This window comes from Salmo trutta, chromosome 2 (genome assembly GCF_901001165.1).
Source record: "Salmo trutta chromosome 2, fSalTru1.1, whole genome shotgun sequence".
Taxonomy (NCBI): domain Eukaryota; kingdom Metazoa; phylum Chordata; class Actinopteri; order Salmoniformes; family Salmonidae; genus Salmo; species Salmo trutta.
Genome location: NC_042958.1, coordinates 36,650,788 through 36,658,869, shown reverse-complemented (window position 1 = coordinate 36,658,869; position 8,082 = coordinate 36,650,788). Strand labels below are relative to the sequence as shown.

General features: G+C 42.6%; 1 protein-coding gene across 1 annotated transcript in view; it reads right to left on the bottom strand.

Annotated features, from left to right (window-relative positions):
- LOC115154672 (POU domain, class 6, transcription factor 2-like) overlaps positions 1-8,082 on the bottom strand; it is a 125,149-nt gene that overhangs the window by 49,079 nt on the left and 67,988 nt on the right. The window lies entirely within an intron of this gene.

The window sequence follows — 8,082 nt, the reverse complement described above, 5'->3', positions numbered from 1 at the left end:
CACCTCCCACTCTGAACCACCCCGCCACCACACCGCTCCACCACACCGCTCATCTCGAGGGTTAAAAAATGACCATCTTTACCCCGGCTATAATGGACTCATCTGGAACCGGTGGACTGGCCAAGCAGTTGTAAAGGAGGTCTCCGTGTGGGCAGAGCCTGTGGAGCTCCAGCCAAGTAGGAGCATGAGATTACCCATATAAATCAAGCTAACCACTTATTAGGCCTGAAAATGCACTGCTGATTTGGTTGTAGTGCAGCAGAGCAGAGCCTTATTAGGTTGTGTAAGTAGATCGAAGAGCAGGCCGACCGAGGAGACTGCCCAATTACTCAACAGAATAGAGAAATAATAGAAACACTTCTTAAGCTGCGACTGGCTTGTGCTGGTGGGCAATAATGTTATGAAGGGCTAATGTTCAAACAATTGAGGCCTGGTGAAACAACTGAAAATCCTAATAGCACATAGAAAATGCATAGACAAAAGGATAGCCATGTAAAAACAATATGGATAGATTTAACTTCAATGAATAGTGGATGTGCAATATCTTTCATATACTTCTGTATCAAGGCATAAGACGAGACCCAAATGCAGACACAGGAGGGAGATGGTTGGAGTCTTACAATGTTTATTAATCCAAAGGGGTAGACAAGAGAATGGTCGTGGACAAGCAAAAAGGTCAAAACCAGATCAGATTCCAGGAGGTACAAAGTGGCAGACAGGCTTGTGGTCAAGGCAGGCAGAATGGTCAGGCAGGCGGGTACAAAGTCCAGAAACAGGCAAGGGTCAAAACCGGGAGGACTAGAAAAAGGAGAATGCAAAAAGCAGGAGAGCGGGAAAAACGCTGGTTGACTTGGAAGAACTGGCACAGAGAGACAGGAAACACAGGGATCAATACACTGGGGAAAATAACAAGCACCAGGGTCATGGCTTTTAATCTTCTTCCCATTAAGCTTTTTCATTTTCAGAATCTTATCATGCTGAGCCTGGCTACCACAAAATATTAACAATCTACCATTTCCAATGAACCGAGCTAATTTCACTTCACCTACCTATTTATGGCATTAGTTAGTTGGAAAGGGTGTAAGTGAGGCCCTGTGGTCTCATCAAACACTATCACCTCTTTCCACTCAAACACATCATTACTCTTGCTTCCTACCTTTGCCCTCTTTATGCTTTCTTTACTAAACGGTTAACTGCTTTCTGCATCATGATCTCTCTTCTTCCTATGTCTTTCCACTACCGACCATTCCAGTCCTTGACCTTCATCCTCCCACTCAGAACTGACACCCATATTGTTCGCATTCCAGCACAGCTGTTGCTTTACCAACTTTTTCTCAATTTCCTCCGTTTCCACACTACTCGCCGCCATTTCCGACTCCTGGGCTCCCCCTCTCTCCTTCCACCTCGAGCTGGCATCAGCTGTGTTTACTTCTTTTGTAACAGAGAACATGATTGGCAGACACAATTAGCAGAGGTTTTGATTGGTTTACTGTTATAGTACTTGGCAGCATTTCCTTGACCAGCTAGCTAAAAAATCTAGAATAGAGATTGCCAACAAATGGAAATGTGTTTAGAAAAAATAAATGTAGCTTATATGAAGAAAAAAAAACACCCCACCTCACCAAGGATCGATTATCTTTTAAACTAAAGCAGATATGGTGCTTCGGCCCACCGGCTAAATCATTCTGTGGGGACCTGAGCTTTGTTAAGCTGAGACCATTCAGTTGCCATTCATCTTTTATGGTACCCCCACCACTATATTATTACGCCTTCTGAAATCAAATGATGAAAAAATGCCACGGAACGATCAATACTTTTTCATTGACAGTAAAGGTTAAGCACATTAAGAATGACACTGCATTTTTCTTGTGAAATCATATTTCATGTTGGTGGCCTCAAACTGGCCATGATTGATATTGGGTCCCCTAGTCATCCATTTTCCCCACAGAAAATCGCAGGATTTTCTTTAAATGCCCAACCCGCGTTCGTCTTTCTGACCAACTTCAGTCTTAAATGTTAAGAAGAAATGTCTGTTCACTTTAGTTATTCATCTTTCACTGAGGTGAAGTGCATTTGAGAGTCTCATTCAAGCTTTTACTCGTCATTGGCTAATTGACATATATCGTTATCTCAAAATGATGAAACATATGCACACAATTTCCATATATCTCAGGAGGGTTGTAACTTTTGACAATTGTATTTGTTTTTCCATGCTCTTGTTCCAAGAGACACATTTCATGTGATCACATTGAAGCACTGAAGTTAATGTGTTAACATGTGGCAACATTTAAAAGCAACATGTGATAACATGAAACTACATATGTGAAAACATTGAGCACACGTGGAAGCATTATCTCATGTGAAATAAATGTGACAACATGGGGATGTAAAATTTCAACAAGTGATACCATGAAACTAAAATGCAAATTCTATTTCCACATATGTGAATCTGCAAATTTCACCTTTGAATCTGAAATTCACATGTGAAGTGAAAACATGTTATTCTCCTCACATGAGAAAAGATGGTGTTAACATGTGAACTTTAAATTTAATACATGTGAACATATGGTTTCACATGTGAACAACTGACCTCATGTGTCTCTTTTGACAGCTCAACATGTGAAAATGGCTATTTACATATTTTTTGGAAGGGACGTAATGAAATGATATGAGGTTTTAAGGTAGGTGATACACTGTTCAGCTAAAATAGTGTAAACATCTTTAATCAATATAATTACATTTGACATGATCATTTAGTGCTGACTTTTCAAGATGACCCCAACTGGAATTTGAACTCGCGGTCTCTGAATTTGGGGTCTGCGGATATTTCTGCTGCGCCACAAAGTCTTCAGCGTTCTGAGAAGTCCTCGAAAGATTCATAACATATAATACATCGCTGCACTTAGAAAAAGAGTGCCATCTGCATTGCTCTTTTAGTTATCACTTCATCTGATTATTCTCTCATTGATTTCATTGACTTATTTAATGTCCAATGTTGGTGGGTCATATTATTCAGTTTTAATGATACTACTGAATCCCTATGATAAATAAAATAGTTTTCCCAAAGTGCAGGAATACAGGTGAAATCACTTATTGACACAGACATGATTGCGTAGTAGGAAGATCGGAATGCTGTATTCAAATCCCAGGTGAGGACATGTTGAGTAATAATTACTGTATAAATAAACATGCACACTGTAATCATGTATTTTAAATATGTACGTTGAAAACACTGAGTTTTTGTTTGCAGGGCATCACCTGTGAAATTTCATATAAAAAATATCCACATGTGAAGCTTTATGTGAAGCTTTATATGAAGTATCATCATATGTGAAGTGTTCCAAAACTACATGGTTTCACATGTCAAATTTCATGTGAAATAACATTTTACATGTGTAAAACGTGGACATTTTATATGTAAAATCATGTGAGTGTCTGCATGTGAAATCATGTGTTTTTTTTCTACAAGGGGAGGCTTGTAACTTACAATCAGGGTAGAATTATTGTAAAGGCCAGAGAAACAGAACAGAAGAGGAAGCATGTATTTCATTACTTGGCATACAGTAATCGTTTTGAAAACATGTCACTCTCCTGTGAAATGGATGCCCTAAAGGACTCGTGTCATTTTAAATAGACATTTTTGAGATGATATACTGACTTCTAACCTTCTAAACTTATCTTATTCATTTTAGATCATATTGAAGTTGATGTCAGTAGAGATAGCAATAGTTTGTTTATTTTGACATCTCATGGAATCAGGAGAAAGAAAAACAATAACAAAATAAAACCTGGCTAACCAATGGAATGGCAAGATTCCTTCGTGCCAAAAAGTATTTGGAGTGGGATTGGTATCTAGACAAAATGGTAGTGTGTGGACAGACTGTTTATAGTCTTCTCTATGACAAAGCTTGTAGTGTCACTATGACAATAAGAGTTTAGCCTGCTATTATTGTAATAGTTACATTGAGATATACATATCTCTCCCTTGAAGCAATATGTTCACATAGTGACATTTTAGACAGAAATAAAGCATTGTGATGAGGAGCCAGGTTTGCCTCTATATCTGTCCTGGTGGGGGGATGGAGAGAGCCAGCCAGACACCCTCATCCTGCTTTATGACCACGGTGCTGGATTTGAGAGGGTCTTATCCGGGCCAAATCTTCAAATAAATACATGTATCGGTGCAAAAGTGGCAGGAAGGGTCGGCTGGTGATATCAGTCAGTAAGAGATTGCATTAACAGATAATCCTCCCTTCATTTCTGAGTGGAGCCACTTTCTCTCTGCTCTCTGCTGAGGGGGAGAGGATTTGTGTGAGTGAGAGGTGATATAATGGTGAGGCAGAGAGGGATTTGGTCATTTAAACATCATGCCCTTAGGTGATTTGGTTATGTCAAGCGATACGCTGGTCTGATAAAGGGGATTTCCTTATTTAACTGGGTTAATGATGTGTATTTGGTCATACCACGGGGTGATGTGCTAGCCTGATAGAGGCACAGTGGAGAGGAGGAGGATGTAGAGTGGGGCGTCAACACTACAGCTAGCAAAGCAGAGCAGAGCCAGGCCTCATGTGGAGTTTGAGAGGTCTGGATCAGTGAACAGATAATGGTATCAGTGTGTGCGTGTGTTGATACTTTAGTGCTATTTCCTTGTGTAGCTATACGTGCCCAACTGAATATGTTGGTGGTAGTATCATTGTGTTTGCTATTCCTCTGCTATTCGGAGGCTATTATTCCGGTAAATCCAGGTAAAAAGAGATAATCGACTGGGCTCTAGCCTAGGGTCTTCAATTGGGTAATATGGATAGCAGTGTGAGGGAGAACTAGGCATAAGAAGGGGGGATAGCAGTGTTGGACATCTAAACAGGTGATTTTCCGCCACAGTGCCTCCTCTCAACAGCGCTACAGGAGGCAGAAAATGACAGACGTGGCCCAGCATTTGTGTTGATTGCATGTGTTGCAGGAGATAAACAGTGATCTTCCTATTTACAAGGCCGCCATATAAACCGTTGTGTTCCAGCCTTTTCATTCTCCCATCAATAGGGTGGTTATGGAGTCTTAGTGGTATGGATCTCACTAGCCGTTCGCTAGGGCTGAATCGTGCCAATAACCCACAAACAGGAGCCCCAGGAATCTGATAATGACATCAAATAGTTGGATAAATACATATTGTGGAGTCACCAGTGAGTATTGAATCTTCTACTGCTGTGTGATATAAAGTCAGGTACACTGTAGGACAAATATTATAATATGATATTATTATATTGAAACATCAGTATGTCATCTTCATAGGACCACAAGCCACAGATGTTTCTAGTCTACTTGTCATCACTCCCCATAAGCCTTATTCATCACCCTAACTGAATACATACTGTACAGTACATGGGGTCAGTAGGTACAAAAAGAAGGTCCTTGATTCAATGTAGATACCATTCTTTGATAAAGCAGCCAAATTGTTAAAAATACATATTTTGCACCATGGGTAAAATGATGACAGTGAATGTCAACTCTGTTACAGTCACTGTTGACCATGAGAGTCACCTGGTGCAGTAACCCGTTGACCATGAGGGTCACCTGGTGCAGTAACCCGTTGACCATGAGGGTCACCTGGTGCAGTAACCCGTTGACCATGAGGGTCACCTGGTGCAGTAACCCGTTGACCATGAGGGTCACCTGGTGCAGTAACCCGTTGACCATGAGGGTCACCTGGTGCAGTAACCCGTTGACCATGAGGGTCACCTGGTGCAGTAACCCGTTGACCATGAGGGTCACCTGGTGCAGTAACCCGTTGACCATGAGAGTCACCTGGTGCAGTAACCCGTTGACCATGAGAGTCACCTGGTGCAGTAACCCGTTGACCATGAGGGTCACCTGGTGCAGTAACCCGTTGACCATGAGGGTCACCTGGTGCAGTAACCCGTTGACCATGAGGGTCACCTGGTGCAGTAACCCGTTGACCATGAGGGTCACCTGGTGCAGTAACCCGTTGACCATGAGGGTCACCTGGTGCAGTAACCCGTTGACCATGAGGGTCACCTGGTGCAGTAACCCGTTGACCATGAGGGTCACCTGGTGCAGTAACCCGTTGTCCATGAGGGTCACCTGGTGCAGTAACCCGTTGTCCATGAGGGTCACCTGGTGCAGTAACCCGTGCAATCTCAGGAATAGGATAAAAATGGTCTCTGTGAGTGTGAACAGAACCCTGGAAACGTAAATGTGTGTGACTCAAACTAACTGGAGTTTATTCTGGGCTGGCTCTTCTTATGTGCCTGTTTGAAAGTGAACCGCTTTTCCGGCAGACACAATGGAACAGAGAAGAGCAGAGGTAATGGGTATCAACCCAGGTCAGACAACAAAAAGGGAAGCATCTCATGGGAGTTTTGATAGGCTTGATGCATGCAGCGCTCAAACCTTTTTGATATTTACCGCCCCCCAAAAGCCACAATAATTTAACAAACCATCATTTTTGTTTGTTTCGCAGCCATATGTACTGGGAAAGGAAAACAGTGTTCTATCATTATCAATGAGCTTTGAACAACATCCATAATGATTCTCTCAGCTCCTTAGAAGGCGCTTATCAGAGAGCATTTAGCTAAGAGTAGACAATTACTGTAGGATGAAAATACTCCCTTTATTAGACCTACATACACAGCATGTGTAATGGACAAATGATTCTGTACATAAGGACACAGTATATCTGACCAGTATGGAACAGAATGTACTTCAGCTTGCCTAAGAGGTTCCTCACGTGGAAACGAGGATGATAACAGTAAAAGGAAGCCTGGCAAAGTAATGCTCTTGAATGTAGCCAGATGCAAGAAGCCCATCTGATAAAGCGGCCCATCCATCTTAAGTCCTGCTGTCATGCTCGTTATCACTCAGCCAAAAGTGTGGCAAAAGTTAACCAAACAGGGAACGTTTACAATAAATAGCGTTTTTGCTTCTGGATGAGAGCAACGAGAGTCTATCTCAGGAGGAAAAACACACAGTGTACATTTCCCCTCCCTCGCTCCCGTTTTCTCGGCCCCACCTCTCACATCCCCTCCATCCCGCTCTTCTTTTCCCACTCCTGAGTGAATGTAATCAGCTGTGACATGAGAAAACACGCTCTCTGTCTGTCAGTGCCTTGCCAGTCCTCTGCTCGTCCTAGCTTCCCCAAACAGCTCCCTTCCTGGCTCCTCCTTGCCCTCACATCCGCTACTGGGCTCATGTACATCAAAAGGCCATTAGGCCCTCCCAAACACCTCTAGTCCCAGGGTTGGCTGAAATGGCTGGGGGGGAGCAGCCTCACACACTGCTCCTCCACTCTGGGTCCTCAGAGCGTAGTCTGGGTCACTCATGGACCTCTGTTGCCACTCTACTTATTGGCCATTGTCCCAAATTAACATTCGAAAGGACATTGAACATTGACGATGAGGGATGAGAAAGCCAGAAAGGCAAAAAGAACATCAGGGACAGAAAATGCCTTGACAATACAACACAAGCACATCGGTAACCATTCAAACCATTCTGATGGCAGTGGGCCTGAGATGGGTGGGAGTGGTGCGTGCTAATGGAGTGATGTCATCATAGCCTAGCAGTCTGACAGTTAGATAACAGAGGGGGGTGGGAGCTGATAAAATAAAATGCATTAACTCCAGGAAATAGACATCCTTAGTGGTGGGAGAATGGCTATATTTAATGAATTTAATGAGGCTAAATGCTAATGAAGGAAGAGCAGAGTCCTGAAAACGTTCGGGCTAACTATAAAGGGATGATTGAGTGCAGGACAGTGGCCGTCAATCCTCTCGCTCATTAGCCTCATGTGAAATTAACAGCGGCTTGAATCGTTACATGAAATCTGTTCTCGCCCATTCGTTGATAATTGTGGGGCTTGAGAGTTCACGGTGGGTTCTATAGTCATCCATCAGCAGAACAGTACATTTCCTCTGGTCAGAGGGGCCACCGACTGTGTGGCTAAAAAAGGTACCTTTATAAAATCCCTTTTATTCTCATTTCTCTCTGCTTAATAATCCATAATATTTGGCTTTTTTCGGATGTGTTAAATTTACGGCAACTGTCTATATGATGAAGTACCATTCGTGG